Genomic DNA, 13,265 nt, shown 5'->3' on the forward strand with positions numbered 1-13,265 from the left:
AAACACATGCATCCTTATGTCCATCGCAGCATTATTTACCATAGCCAATATATGGAACAGTGGCTTTCAGCCTTTTTCACCTAATAGCACACAAATACTAATTACTAAACTTCTGTGGCACACCAAAAATATTTCTTGCCAATCCAACAAAAAAAAATAGGTACAATTTCAATTCATTCACACCAGCTATTACTGTGTCGGCTGTGGACATTTTTTATGTGACAATCTAAGGGAAAAGACATCAGTGCCCCTGACTCAGCAGTCAGGCATCGCATGTTTTAAAAATTCTTGCAGTGCACCAGTGTGCTGTGGCGCCCAGCTGAAAGTCACTGGTACAAAGCAACCTAACTGTGTATTGATATATGAATAGATAAAGAAAAAGTAGTACATATATATACAATGGAACATGACTCAGCCATAAAAAAGAATGAAATCTTGCCATCTGCAATAATGTGGATGGACCCAGAGGGTGTTGTGCTGAGTGAAATACATCAGACAGAGAAAACAAATGCCATATAATTCCACTTATATGTGGAATCTAAAAAACAAAATAAATGAGCAAGCAGAACAGAAACAGACTCTTAGATACAGAGAATATTTTGACAATTGCCAAATGGGAGGCAGGTTGAAGGGAGAGATGAAGTTATTAAGAAGCACAAATTGGCAGATACAGAATAGTCATGGGGACGTAAAGTACAGCATGGGGAATATAGTCACTAATATTGTCATAACTATAGTACCAGATGAGTACTAGATTAATCAAAGTGGTCACTTAGCAAGTTATATAATGTCTAATCACTGGGTTGTACAACCGAAACTAGTATAAAATTGTATGTTAAGTGTAATTGAAAAATAAAAAATTATTTAAGGTTAAAAAAAAAGAACTCTGTAAAATCTGTGTAACTTTTTGGTCAACCTAAAATCCTGACAAAAGAAAAAGTGTATTAAATAAATGAATGACAGAATAATTAAACCCAACTGAGTATTTTAGACAGCCAAAGCCTCTGAGCTGGAGACTGGCCTTCCTTCATTAAAAAGAATTATTGGCAAATTTTAGAGTGCAATGGAGTATTATTATGCAGCCTTCAAAAAGAAGGAACTCCTCCCATTGTGACAACATGGATGAACCTGGAGGACACTGTAGTAAAAGGAGTGAACCAGACGCAGAAGGACAAATGCTACACCATCTCACGCATGCGTGGCATCTAAATTGGTCAAAAATAGTCAAGCTCATAGAACTAGAGTGTAGAGTGGTGGCTTCTGGGAGCTAAGGAGGGAGGAGAGGGAGATATTGGCCAAAGGGTACAAAGTTTTAGTTATGCAAGGTGAATGAAGGCCTGGCTGGTGTAGCTCAGTGGATTGAGCTTGGGCCTGTGAACCACAGGATCGCAGTTCGATTCCCAGTCAGGGCACATGCCTGGGTTGCAGGCTAGTTCCAAGCAGGGGATGCATGAGAGGCAACCATACATTGATATTTCTCTCCTTCTCCCCTTCCCCTCTAAAGATAAATAAAAATAAATAAATAAAGTGTCAAGGTGAATGGATTCTGGGCCCTGGCCCTGGTTGGTATTGCTCAGTGGATTGAGCTAGGGCCTGTAAATCAAAGGGTCACTGGGTCACTGGTTCAATTCCTGGTCAGGGCACAGGCCTGGGCTGTGGGCCATGTCCCCAGTGGGGGACATGTGAGAGGCAAACAGACACTGATGTTTCTCTCTTTCTCTTTCCCTCTCTAAAAATAAATAAATAAATAAAACCTTGTTAAAAAGATGAATGAGTTCTGGAGATCTAATGTACATACAGCACGTGGGTACAGGTAACAATACGGTCTCAGGTAACAATACTGTCTCATATATTTGAAATTCGCTAAGATGATTGATCTTAAAGTAAATCTACACACACACACACACACACAACTGCTAACCACATGGGGGGGGTAAATTATTCAGCTTGATTGCAGTGATCTTCACGAGGTGTACGTACGTCAAAACATCAACTTGTGTGCCTTAAATAAACATAATTTTATATGCTAAAATATCACAATAAAATTGTTTTTAAAAGAAATATTTATATATACACTTTTTGTTTGCTTGTGTGTGAACCTGTAAGCCACAAAGAAAAAGAGTTTAAATATTAGTTAAGCAACGACCTTGATTATCAGTGGTTTACAAGAAACAAATAAAAAGTATACCTTAAAAAATAAGAGATTCAATAGCATCAAACTGTTCTCAACAGAATAAGGACTGAAGGGAATAACTTTCTCATGTGGGATCCAAAGTGATCTAATGCAAGTTCATGTACCAGCTAAAGGTACTTTGGATGCCAGCAGTGATATGGGTCTCTGCATTAGAACATACCAGACCAGGGGCAAGCGCAAAGCATTCTTAGGTAAGAAGCAGGTGGAGGTCGTCACCGAAGTCTCTGTGTAAGAGATAAGGTAGAGGACCACAAAATCATTGCCCAGCACACAAGAACAGCGGGGAGGAAAATATTAACCCCAGTGGCTTTGACCCCCAACCTCTGCCACATGGCATAGCCAATTCCAGTTGATGGTCCAATTAGCAAAAAGAGGTTAAGTCTGTGGGTCAAAGATGCCTTAGGGACCCAAGAGATTGCTCAGCAATGTAACAATATCCATGATAATCACCTGCAACACCCTCTACCCTGTCATTCCTCTAAGGTGTGTCCGGTACCTTCCCACCAGAGCACTGTTTATTTCTGAGCATCATTAGGAAAGAAGTGACTATAATCCATCTTCCAAGTCCTTCAGTCTCAAGTTCATCATAACCGCATCATAAAGATGCTCTATGGGAAGAGATGTAGGGCCACCTTCAGTGAAATCATCTCCAAATTCAATTCCACTCAACAACAATCCATGCCAGGCCACGCCCCACCTACATCCCAGAAAGATGGACATCTGTGGGACATAGCAAAGGAGCCATCCTCTGCTGGGAATCCATTATCTGCAACTCATACAAAAATCTTTAAAATAGTATTGACATTTAAACCTATGAGAGATCAGGATAGCAGAATCAGCCAGATCTGGGATCAAATCCTGGCTCTAATGTTGTAGCTTGGTGACCCTGGCCAAGGTATTTAACCTCTCGGAGCTGCGGTTCCTTCTTCTGTGAAATGGGCTAATAATAGTATAAACTGCACAGGATTAAATGATATAAAACATGTATGAAAAGCACACAGAGCCAGCCACAAAGATAATGCTCCCTAAACAGTATTCACGGTTAGTTCTATAATACTAGACCCATAGTAGGTGCTCAGTAAACACTTGTTCAATGACTGAGTCTGCTGGGTAGTTAGAGAAGACTCGCAGATGCCAGCCGCTGGGAACATACGCAGGAAGCGGAAGTTCTGGTGGCAGAGTGCCAGGCACAGGCACCTCAAATGGGAAGGTCCTGAGACTGAACCAAAGTTAGCGTTAGAGAAACCGAAAGAAAAATCAGGGGGCGCTAGGATATCTCAACACTCTGTAAACTTCAACAGGGTGCACGCGGCAAGGGTGTTTCTGTGGCTAGTTCTTTGATTTTTCCTAATTTACTTTGGAAGATTCCCATTCAAGTCGCTGTTCGTCCTTCCACTCCCGCCCCAGACTCCTCGGACGCATCGCGGGCACTTTCTTGCAGAGCCAACCCTGCCTGCAGGGGCTTCCCTCGCGCCCTGCCCTGCGCTGCTTCCTGCAGGGTAGATACACCCACAGCCCGGGACAGGCTCGTCACTTCCAGAGTCTGCACCCCTGCCGTGGACTGGCGGCAGGACCAGCCGGATGGGGACTCGCAGCTCGCGAGCTGGAGCCCGGAAGGCCCCGCTGTCCCTACGCGCGTCCCCGGGGCGGGCAGCCCATGGCAGGCAGCGGCACCGGCCCGAGCTAGCGCGGGCCGGCGGGGCCCGGCCCAGCCAGGCCAGGCCCGGGCGGGGGAGGAGCCGGGCGGGAGGAGCCAACTTCGTCTTCGCGCCGCTGCCGCTGCCGCTGCCGCTGCCTTAGCGTCCAGGTAAGGGGCCTGCTCCCGCCAGAGCCACTCCCCGCCCCCAACCCATGAGCCCTTTGCCCCCCACCCCATGCCCCGCTGCTCGTAGGCGCGGGGCCCACCAGGAGTGGCCGCGCGCTTCCCCAGTGCTGACGGCCGCGGAGACAAGGCGGCGTGGTTGTTGCTTGTTTTCTTTCCGAGCCGGAAGAGCCGTTAGAAATCACGTGGCGCGGTGGCTGGGGAAACTGAGGCTGGGCAGGGCACAGGGTCTATCTCCTGCTTCCCAGCTCAGAGCTGGGAGCCCTTAGAGATCACCCAGCACCTCGCTTGATAAATGAGCCCGNCGGCCGGAGCTAGCGCGGGCCGGCGGGGCCCGGCCCGGCCAGGCCAGGCCAGGGCGGGGGAGGAGCCGGGCGGGAGGAGCCAACTTCGCCTTCGCGCCGCTGCCGCTGCCGCTGCCGCTGCCTTAGCGTCCAGGTAAGGGGCCTGCTCCCGCCGGAGCCACTCCCCGCCCCCAACCCATGAGCCCTTTGCCCCCCACCCCATGCCCCGCTGCTCGTAGGCGCGGGGCCCACCAGGAGTGGCCGCGCGCTTCCCCAGTGCTGACGGCCGGCCGCGGAGACAAGGCGGTGTGGTTGTTGCTTGTTTTCTTTCCGAGCCGGAAGAGCCGTTAGAAATCACGTGGCGCGGTGGCTGGGGAAACTGAGGCTGGGCAGGGCACAGGGTCTATCTCCTGCTTCCCAGCTCAGAGCTGGGAGCCCTTAGAGATCACCCAGCACCTCGCTTGATAAATGAGCCCGCTGCTCTGGTCCCAGCTGGAAAAGGGACTTGCTCAAGGTCACACACACGGGTTCACTGGGCTTCACCTGGCCCCTCCACGCACCACACCAGCTACTGGTGAGGAAGGCCTCGGGCAGCCGTCACCCCTTCTTTCCTTGCCGCTGTGGCCTGTGAGCTCACAGCAGACACTGAAACTGAGGCGGTTTGGGAGAAACCTCTGGAGAAGAGCCCAGGCCCCCAGTGCTACAGGCTGGCCATGGCTCCTCGCCCAGCTGCTGTTGTTAGAGGGAGGAATTGCTGCTACTAAGTTTAGAGTGGGTTGTACAGCTAAGAAAACAGGTTCAGAAAGACGAAAGATTTCCTCAGGACCACACAGCAAGGAAGGAGAACAGGGTAGGGACCTGGGTACCACACCCCACAGCCTGACCCAGTGCCTGGTGCAGAGTAGGCTGTCACAGTGTCCTTCTCTGCCCTGCCCTGAGGTCACCCAGGGAGTCGGGGCACAGCCAGGCTAGAGCCAAGGTCTTGGCCTGGACACTAGTAACACAAAGTAGGAGTACACAGGCCCCTTTTGCTTTCCCTAACCCACCTAGTGTTCATGTCACTGCAGAAACAGGAAACCCCTGTAAGCTTTAGGGGCATCCATTTGTTCCTTCAACAAATACTTATTGAGCACCTACTATGTGCTGGCGTGTGCATTGTTTAGGCACTGAGGATAGAGCGGTGAACAAGCACTGCCCTCCAGGAGTACACTCCAGAGAGTGGAACAGAACCCACCCTGTTCCGTGGGGCGGCTGGGGGTAGGGAGGGCTGGGCAGGGAGGAGAGACCATTGGAATCTCCCGAACCTGGGACGTGTGTCAAGAGGACAAACAGAGACTGAACCTCACAGCCTCCAGCCCTCTGAGCCTTTGGCCCTTGCTTGTTGGATTTGCTCTGCCAGCCTGAGCTTTCACCCCACTCCCCAGGGATTTGAGGGGGGGGGGTGCTAGGTGGATAGGGAGTGGTCCAGAGGAAGTCCTAAACTAACCTCAGAGCCTGGAAACCTGCCACTGCCACTTCCTAGCTGTGTGATCTCGTCACCGTCACCGCACCTCTCTGGGCCTCTGTTTTCTTATACATTGGGGTTAGGATACTTCACAGAGTTGATGAAACTTGTGTGAAAATGCTCCACAAATGGTAAAGAACAATCCCAAGTGTAGCAGCTGTCAGAAGCCTTGTAAAAGCCGGTATGAGCTCGAGTGGGTAGCTTTGGAGCCGCTAGGAACCGAGTTGATAACCTGTTACTGCTCTCGGTAAAGAAAGGAAAGAGGCAGCGCTGGGGGACCTGAGCTCCAGGCGCTGAGACGGAGGCCCCCTGCCCGGCTCCACAAACAGAACGCTCTCCTATCGCCATCAGCATTTTAGCCTTTCCAGCCCGGGCAGCACAGGTGCAGCCCCAGACAGGTGTGGGCTCAGGTCCTGACTTTGCAGCCTCCTCAAATGTCCTCAACTGTAAACGACCTGTGTCTGAGGTTGTCATGAGGATGGAAGGAGCTGAAGCCACAGAGTCCTATGCGGTGCCTGCCACTCCAGGGGCCCTTTTGCTTTTTTTGCCTAAGGCCCAGGAGCGGTTGGAGGAGCAGAGCCGACTGACTCGGTGCCATAGCTCAGCCTGGGGCTTATCAAGGTCAGAGCCCACAGAATTTCTCATTGGCCCAAAACCCTCTCTCCCTGCCCTGGGACCACCAAGCTGCAGCGGCTGCATCAGCCACCCTGGCCTGCACACGTGGTACCTGAGGAGACTGCTGTATGTTTTAAACGGGGGCTGCCAATGAGGTGGGGGTCCCACTACCTTGGATGTACACAGCGAGCAGAACAGGGCCGGAAGGGAGTAATCCATCCCACTTTCCACCTAGCTACCCTCCAATTTGATTGTACCCCTTCTGTGTAAACCCTGCTGTGGCTTTTCATTTTCTTGGGATAAAGAACAAAAACCTTAACATGGACCACAAGGCCGCACAGTCTGGGCCCCACCCCTGCCAGGCCTACCCCTTCAGCCTACCTCAGACCAATCTGCCCACAGCCCTCTGTGCCTGAGGTACTCGGCCCCTCCCTCCCCAGGGCCTTTGCACCTGCTCTTCCAGGCCACTGCTCCTCCCTCCTCTCACTTTTCCTAGGTTTACACCTCCTCATCCTTCAGATCCGAGCTCAAACTAGACTAGTTCCCCAGGACACAAGGCATCCCGGGTATGTGGGAAGTTTAGCTCAGGTGGAATTATACACTCACCACTGGGAATAATTTCTGCCTGTGCTCTGTACACCACCTGGACGGTAAGGCCCAGGCCCTCAGGGACTGGTCCAAGTTCGCTTGGAGGGGTGCTCATTCATGAAATCTACTTGTGGGGGTAGCTTTTGAGCAAATATGGGGACCCCACTTTATATAAAACTGTATGGTCCTTCATCAAAAAAATAATGCCGAAGTCATTTCTTAGCTGTGGGGGTCTGTGTTCATTCGTTCATTCTTTCACCTGCTCTGCCAGGCCCTGTTCTAGCATACGTCCAAGAACACGATACAAAAGCCAACGCCCTCGCAGAGCTTTCCCTAGTGGGGGAGACAGACCACCAACAAGCCCGTAACCCATCATCTGGCAGGAGCAAATTCCGGAGAGTGGTCCCCAGTCTCTGGTGTGGGGGAGAGTGGTGGTGCCTGCTGTTTCAGAGCCAAAGGGGTCCCGAGGGAGCTCTGCTGGGGAGTCGGGGGGTGGGTGCACTGACATCTGAGTATCATCCATTCCCACCCTGACCTACCAGGTCAAGGGCACAGGTACAAGAGTAACCAGTTGTAAAACCGAGAGGAGGTGGGGTGGCCCAGATGAAGCCTAGGGGGGCTTCAGAGGTGGCAGGCCCCACGTTAGCTGGGCAAATGCAGGAAGGCTCATGGCCATCCCTGAGCCCCTGTAGTGAAGTGGGAAAGAGCCTGGGCTTGAAGTCACATGGTCTTGTTGTCAACAGCATGGATAAGGGCTGGCATAACAACAGGAGTCTTCAGCTATCCATGATGGTGGGCAGAGATGCCCATGGTTCCAACTCTGTAAATGGTCCTGTCACATGGGCTGGGCCCCAAACTGTTCCAGCTGCAGAGGGTGGTGGCAGCTGTGGGCAAAGGGCATGTGCCACCTGAACTGTGTATGTCAGGCGCCTCCACCCCTTGGTCTGACCAGGGATCAGGACCCAGTCCAAAGCTGAACTGGGTTCTCGGGTGCGTCTGAGGGGAGCCAGGCTGATGCCAGGAGAGGGTGCTGGGTTCCCGAGGAGAGTAAAGACCCTGCTGGTCCCGGCCACTGGGGCTCTGCCCTCGGGGCCCCACCTGTGCACAGAGCTGGTCCAGCAGCACCCGGGACTCAGGAGGTCACTGGGGGGTGGCAGCCCCCAGCTCCCAGGGGTCTCCTGAGGGTCTTGTTCCTGCCCAGGCACTATAAGGATGCCAAGGCCTGCACCTGATCCAGAAGGGCCCCGACTCTCAGGGACACAACATGGACACAGTGAGGAGAGTGGGGGGAGCACTGACCCGTGGGTGGCGAGACTGCAATGACCAACCATGGGCTGGACAGGGATTGTTCTCTGGTAGGACCTCGGTTGGATGCTCTGCGATGACGACTCTTGTCCAGCCAGTCACATGACCCGTCACCAGAGAGAATGCTGGTTGTGTTATTTTTGTCAGGGGCAGGGGTAGGGGGCAGACAGTCATTCTGCACACATCTGTCCTCAGCCTGCAAGCGCCCACGGTAGGTGCTCAGCCAGGATTTGCCGACTCACAGCATAGACAGCACGTGGGGGTTCTTCTCGGGGGGAGGGGGGGTGAGAAACTCCAGAGGCAGCGCCAGGGAGAAAATCGAATATGGTCACCGTGGTCCTTGAAAACCCTTTAAATCACCCTTAGAACTCCACACCTGGGCCCTTAGGCCATCACACACAAGGATAAATTTCTTTTGTTTTTCATACATGGCGGCCAGTGGTGGCCTTTACAAATCAACACAAAACAAAACAAAAAACAAACAAACGAAAAACTTGAGCAGCCAGTGAAGGCCAAGGTCAACTTTGATGTGCCTGTGTGTGTGTGTGTGTGTGTGTGTGGTGTTCTCTTTCTCTTCCTCTTTTCCAGTTACCTAGTCACTGACGCACTCGGTCAAAATCACAGGAACAGGAAGTAGAGTGGCGGTCACCAGGGCTGAGGGAGGGGGACGGGGAGTTCCACTTTGGGTATGGTGTTCCCGACTGCAAGTTGGAAAGGTCCGAAGACCAGCTGCCCAACAGTGCGAATGCGCCTTGCACTACTGAACTGCACACACTTAAACAGTGGAGACAGTGAACTGTATGTTCTGTGTATTCTGTCAATTAAAAATTTTAAATTGAACGTCCTAACAGCAGACACCTGGGAAATGGTAGTCATGTGCCGCCACTTGAATCATCGTCACCTCATTTTCTCCCTGCAGTCCCATGACATGGGACTACTGTCTCCACTAGGCAGACGGGGACGGAGACAGAGAGGCCCTGAGAAAGGAAGGGCAAGGTCCCCGGACAAGTGCTGGGCCATTCGAACCTGTGCCTGGGTGTTGGCGCCGAGGCTCACACTGCTTTTCTCTGCACTGGGGTGGATCCTGCAGTGGCCAGAAAGAGTTCAAACACAATTTGAAAACCGCCCAGTCTGGTGGATCTCACTAGCTCCCACCCGTCCGCAGACTAACATCTCGTTTTTCCGCCAGCCCCAAGCATGCGCGGGACAGACCCACCCTGCCTTTTCACCAAGACCTGAGGCTGGAGCGCAGACCCCAAGAGGTAAGGGAGCTGGCCATGTGGTTACCCCGGTGGGGGGGGACTCCCAGCAGAGGGAACAGCCAGGCAGAGGCCTTGAGGTGCAGCATGCCTGGAGGGACCCAGGGTGGTGGGGCTGGATGGAATGGGTGAAGGAGGAGGAGGGCAGGTGGCACCCGGCGAGCTGCCATTGTAAGGACTGTGACTGGTGAGGAGGGAGCCCTTGGGGGTTTGGAGCAGAGGAGGGACATGATCTGACTTCAGTGTAGAATGGAGCGGCCTGGGGCTGCAGGGTGGCTAGGGAGGGGCAAGGGCGGAACAGAAGTCGGAGACCCGTGATAAGGCCCCTGCCAGAGCGATGATGGCAGCTGGAACTAGGGTGTGAGTTGGGGAGGCAGGCACAACAGTAAATGCCGTAAATGCGAGCAAAACATTACAGAGCCTGCGTGTCCGCCCTGACGGCGCCCTGTCACCCGCACCCACCTGGCCCCTCCTCCAAGCTGCTGAGGGCGGGTTGGAGTGGGAACTTTCTATGCCAACCTTCCTGATACCTTCCAGTTTATCGTGGGAGTGTCCCAAACTCCCCGGGTCCTTCTCTGTTGGATCTGTTGCCATGGAGACCTACGGAGATGCTGCATTTACCACAGGCTTCCAACTTAACCTCCAGATAGAGATAGGGAATGAATGGGTTGCTCTCCCAAATCGCCAGAGAGGGGAAGGGGGCAATAAATTGGGCCTGCTGGAATCCTCCCTTCCGGGACTTCTCGAGATTGTGTGTGTGTGTGTGTGTGTGTGTGTGTGTGTGTGTGTGAACTTTGATCTACAGTCTTCAGAGTTTCTGGCCTGAAAACAGTGCTGAGCTCTATTATTATAAAGGATTCCTTCAGCCAGATGCTTTTCATTCTTGGCTCAAGCACAGTTGGACGGTTAGTTCTTAGCCTTCCTACAACACTATAGCCATCTGTCTAGTAGTAGCTCTCATTTTACTGGACTGCGGGCTTATTTAAACGTGCACCTGGGACTAGTTAACCAGAAAAGAGGAAAGGGGAGAGAAAGAGAACAAACACCACACTTGTACACACAGGCGCATCAGATTTGACCTTGGCCTTCACTAGCTGCTCCAAGCTTTTTGTTTGTTTTGTTTTTTGTTTTGTTTTGTGCTGATTTGTAAAGGCCACCACTGGCTGCCATGTATGAAAAACAAAAGAAATTTATCCTTGCATGTGATGGCCTAAGGGCCCAGGTGTGGAGTTCTAAGGGTGATTTAAAGGGTTTTCAAGGACCACGGTGACCATATTCGATTTTCTCCCTGGCGCTGCCTTTGGAGTTTCTCACCCCCCCTCCCCCCGAGAAGAACCCCCACGTGCTGTCTATGCTGTGGGTGGGCAAATCCTGGCTGAGCACCTACTGTGGGCGCTTGCAGGCTGAGGACAGATGTGTGCAGAATGACTGTCTGCCCCCCACCCCTGCCCCTGACAAAAATAACACAGCCAGCGTTCTCTCTGGTGACGGGTTATGTGGCTGGCTGGACAAGAGTCGTCATCGCAGAGCATCCAACCGAGGTCCTACCAAAGAACAATCCCTGTCCAGCCCATAGTTGGTCATTGCAGTCTCGCCACCCACGGGTCAGTGCTCCCCCCACTCTCCTCACTGTGTCCATATTGTGTCCCTGAGAGTCGGGGCCCTTCTGGATCAGGTGCAGGCCTTGGCGTCCTTACAGTGCCTGGGCAGGAACAAGACCCTCAGGAGACCCCTGGGAGCTGGGGGCTGCCACCCCCCAGTGACCTCCTGAGTCCCGGGTGCTGCTGGACCAGCTCTGTGCACAGGTGGGGCCCCGAGGGCAGAGCCTCAGTGGCCGGGACCAGCAGGGTCTTTACTCTCCTCGGGAACCCAGCACCCTCTCCTGGCATCAGCCTGGCTCCCCTCAGACGCACCCGAGAACCCAGTTCAGCTTTGGACTGGGTCCTGATCCCTGGTCAGACCAAGGGGTGGAGGCGCCTGACATACACAGTTCAGGTGGCACATGCCCTTTGCCCACAGCTGCCACCGCCCTCTGCAGCTGGAACAGTTTGGGGCCTAGCCCATGTGACAGGACCATTTACAGAGTTGGAACCATGGGCACCTCCATCCCACCATCACAGATAGCTGAAGACTCCTGTCTGTCACGCCAGCCCTTATCCATGCTGTTGACAACAAGACCTATTGGTCAAAGAAATGGGACTTTCTGTGACCTCCTCCCTGTGAGGCTTGGCTGGTCTGCACAGAGCCAGGACTTCCTGAGATAAAACACTCCCCCTATAGGGTTCTAAAACAGAATTGTTGTTTCTAATTAAAATTATTTTTATATTATAAGAGCACCAAAAATCTTATGACAGAAAATATTTAAAAACATAGAAAATTAGAAAGAACAAAAACCAGGTACACACCCTGGCTGGTGTGGCTCAGTGGACTGAGCCCTGGCCTGTGAACCAAAGGGTCACAGGTTCGATTCCCAGTCAGGGCATATGCCTGGGTTGCAGGCCAGGTCCCCAGTACGGGGCACACGAGAGGCAACCACCCATTGATGTTTCTCTCCCTCTCTCTCCCTCCCTCTGTCTAAAAATAAAGAAAATCTTTTTAAAAAATGGGGAAAACGCCAACCAGTTACTTCTAGTCCTGCGGCCCCACCACTGAGAGACATCGATCATTAACATTTTAATGTGCCTCCTTGTGATCATCTGGAACATTTTTCAAAAACATAACTGGAATCATATTGTGTATCCAGTGGCGTGCTATGAGCCAACTCTCTGGAAAATAAAATCTCTCATTTGTAGCACTTGCCCATTTCTGTGGTGTAAATACCCTGGCTGTGGCCCATTCCAGGCCACCAGCAACCCTGGAATACGGACTTGGAAAGAAAGGCATAGAGCTCCTTCTCACCAGCCAGCACAAGCCTGGAGCAGCACATTATATGATCATTTAAAATCGCGCCTATTTTTTTCTAATCTTAACATCAAGACACACTCATGATTAAAAAACCATAAAACAGAAATGTGAAAGAAAAAAGTTAAAATCACCCTATCATCTTCCCTTCCCCCTGCCTTTAAAGACAGCCACTGCCACCAACCTGAGGCAAGTCCCAACAGTCCCCTTGCTATGAGCAGGGACATAAACAAAATCACTTGCTCCCAAGTTCAAAAGCAGTACACAGCGATGGCAGAACACTTGGGGAATGCAGAAAAGTTTCTGGCCTCTCATCTTTCAGAAAGAATTGTGGGGGCTATTCTTCGGCCATTTTGCTTCTGTGCAGTTTTTTAATGTGGTTGGACTCAGAGCTGGACTCTGTCGGGTTGGAGGCGTGGTACGGGCACGTTCTCACGCCCTGTGGAAGGCGGACAGCCAGGGGAAGGGTGTAAATGATCAGTGATAATTAAAAACCCTACAGAGGCTTAAAGAGGCAGAAAATAATATTCTAGGTCCTTGGCTTGGAAAAAGACCATGAGGATGAAGTTCAGGTTACTTGAAGCTTGGGGGGGTCCTGGGGTTGGGGCTCTGGGACACCCTGGGTGATTCCAGACACTTGGCCCTTGTTCTGTCTCTGTTCTTCATTCACTGCCCAAATGGGAGGGTAAGAACAGGAGCAAAATAACCAGGAGAGTCTAGCTTTTGCTTAAGCCTCCACACTAGTTCATTGATTTATTCATTCGAGGAACATTTCTGAGCGCTCAGTCTGTGG

General features: G+C 51.8%; 1 protein-coding gene and 1 long non-coding RNA gene across 7 annotated transcripts in view; one reads left to right on the top strand and one right to left on the bottom strand.

Moving 5' to 3' along the window:
- LOC118977725 (uncharacterized) overlaps positions 1-4,312 on the bottom strand; it is a 37,473-nt gene extending 33,161 nt beyond the window's left edge. Inside the window, exon 1 of the long non-coding RNA XR_005064594.1 lies at positions 4,100-4,312. This is a non-coding gene — a long non-coding RNA (uncharacterized LOC118977725). The remainder of the gene's footprint in view (positions 1-4,099) is intronic.
- Positions 3,946-13,265, top strand: part of TMCO4 (transmembrane and coiled-coil domains 4) — a 76,729-nt gene continuing 67,409 nt past the window's right edge. For 2 of the 6 annotated variants that reach the window (XM_037032721.1, XM_037032726.1), the window contains exons 1-2: positions 3,984-4,001; positions 9,502-9,574. The gene's annotated coding sequence lies outside the window, so the exon portion shown is untranslated. Of the gene's footprint in view, positions 4,002-9,481; positions 9,575-13,265 lie in introns of those variants that run through there. The other 4 variants (XM_037032723.1, XM_037032727.1, XM_037032725.1 and 1 more) reach the window with 4 other exon arrangements.

This window comes from Sturnira hondurensis, unplaced genomic scaffold (assembly GCF_014824575.4).
Source record: "Sturnira hondurensis isolate 20B ecotype Veracruz unplaced genomic scaffold, ASM1482457v3 Scaffold0021555, whole genome shotgun sequence".
NCBI classification, from domain to species: Eukaryota; Metazoa; Chordata; class Mammalia; order Chiroptera; family Phyllostomidae; genus Sturnira; species Sturnira hondurensis.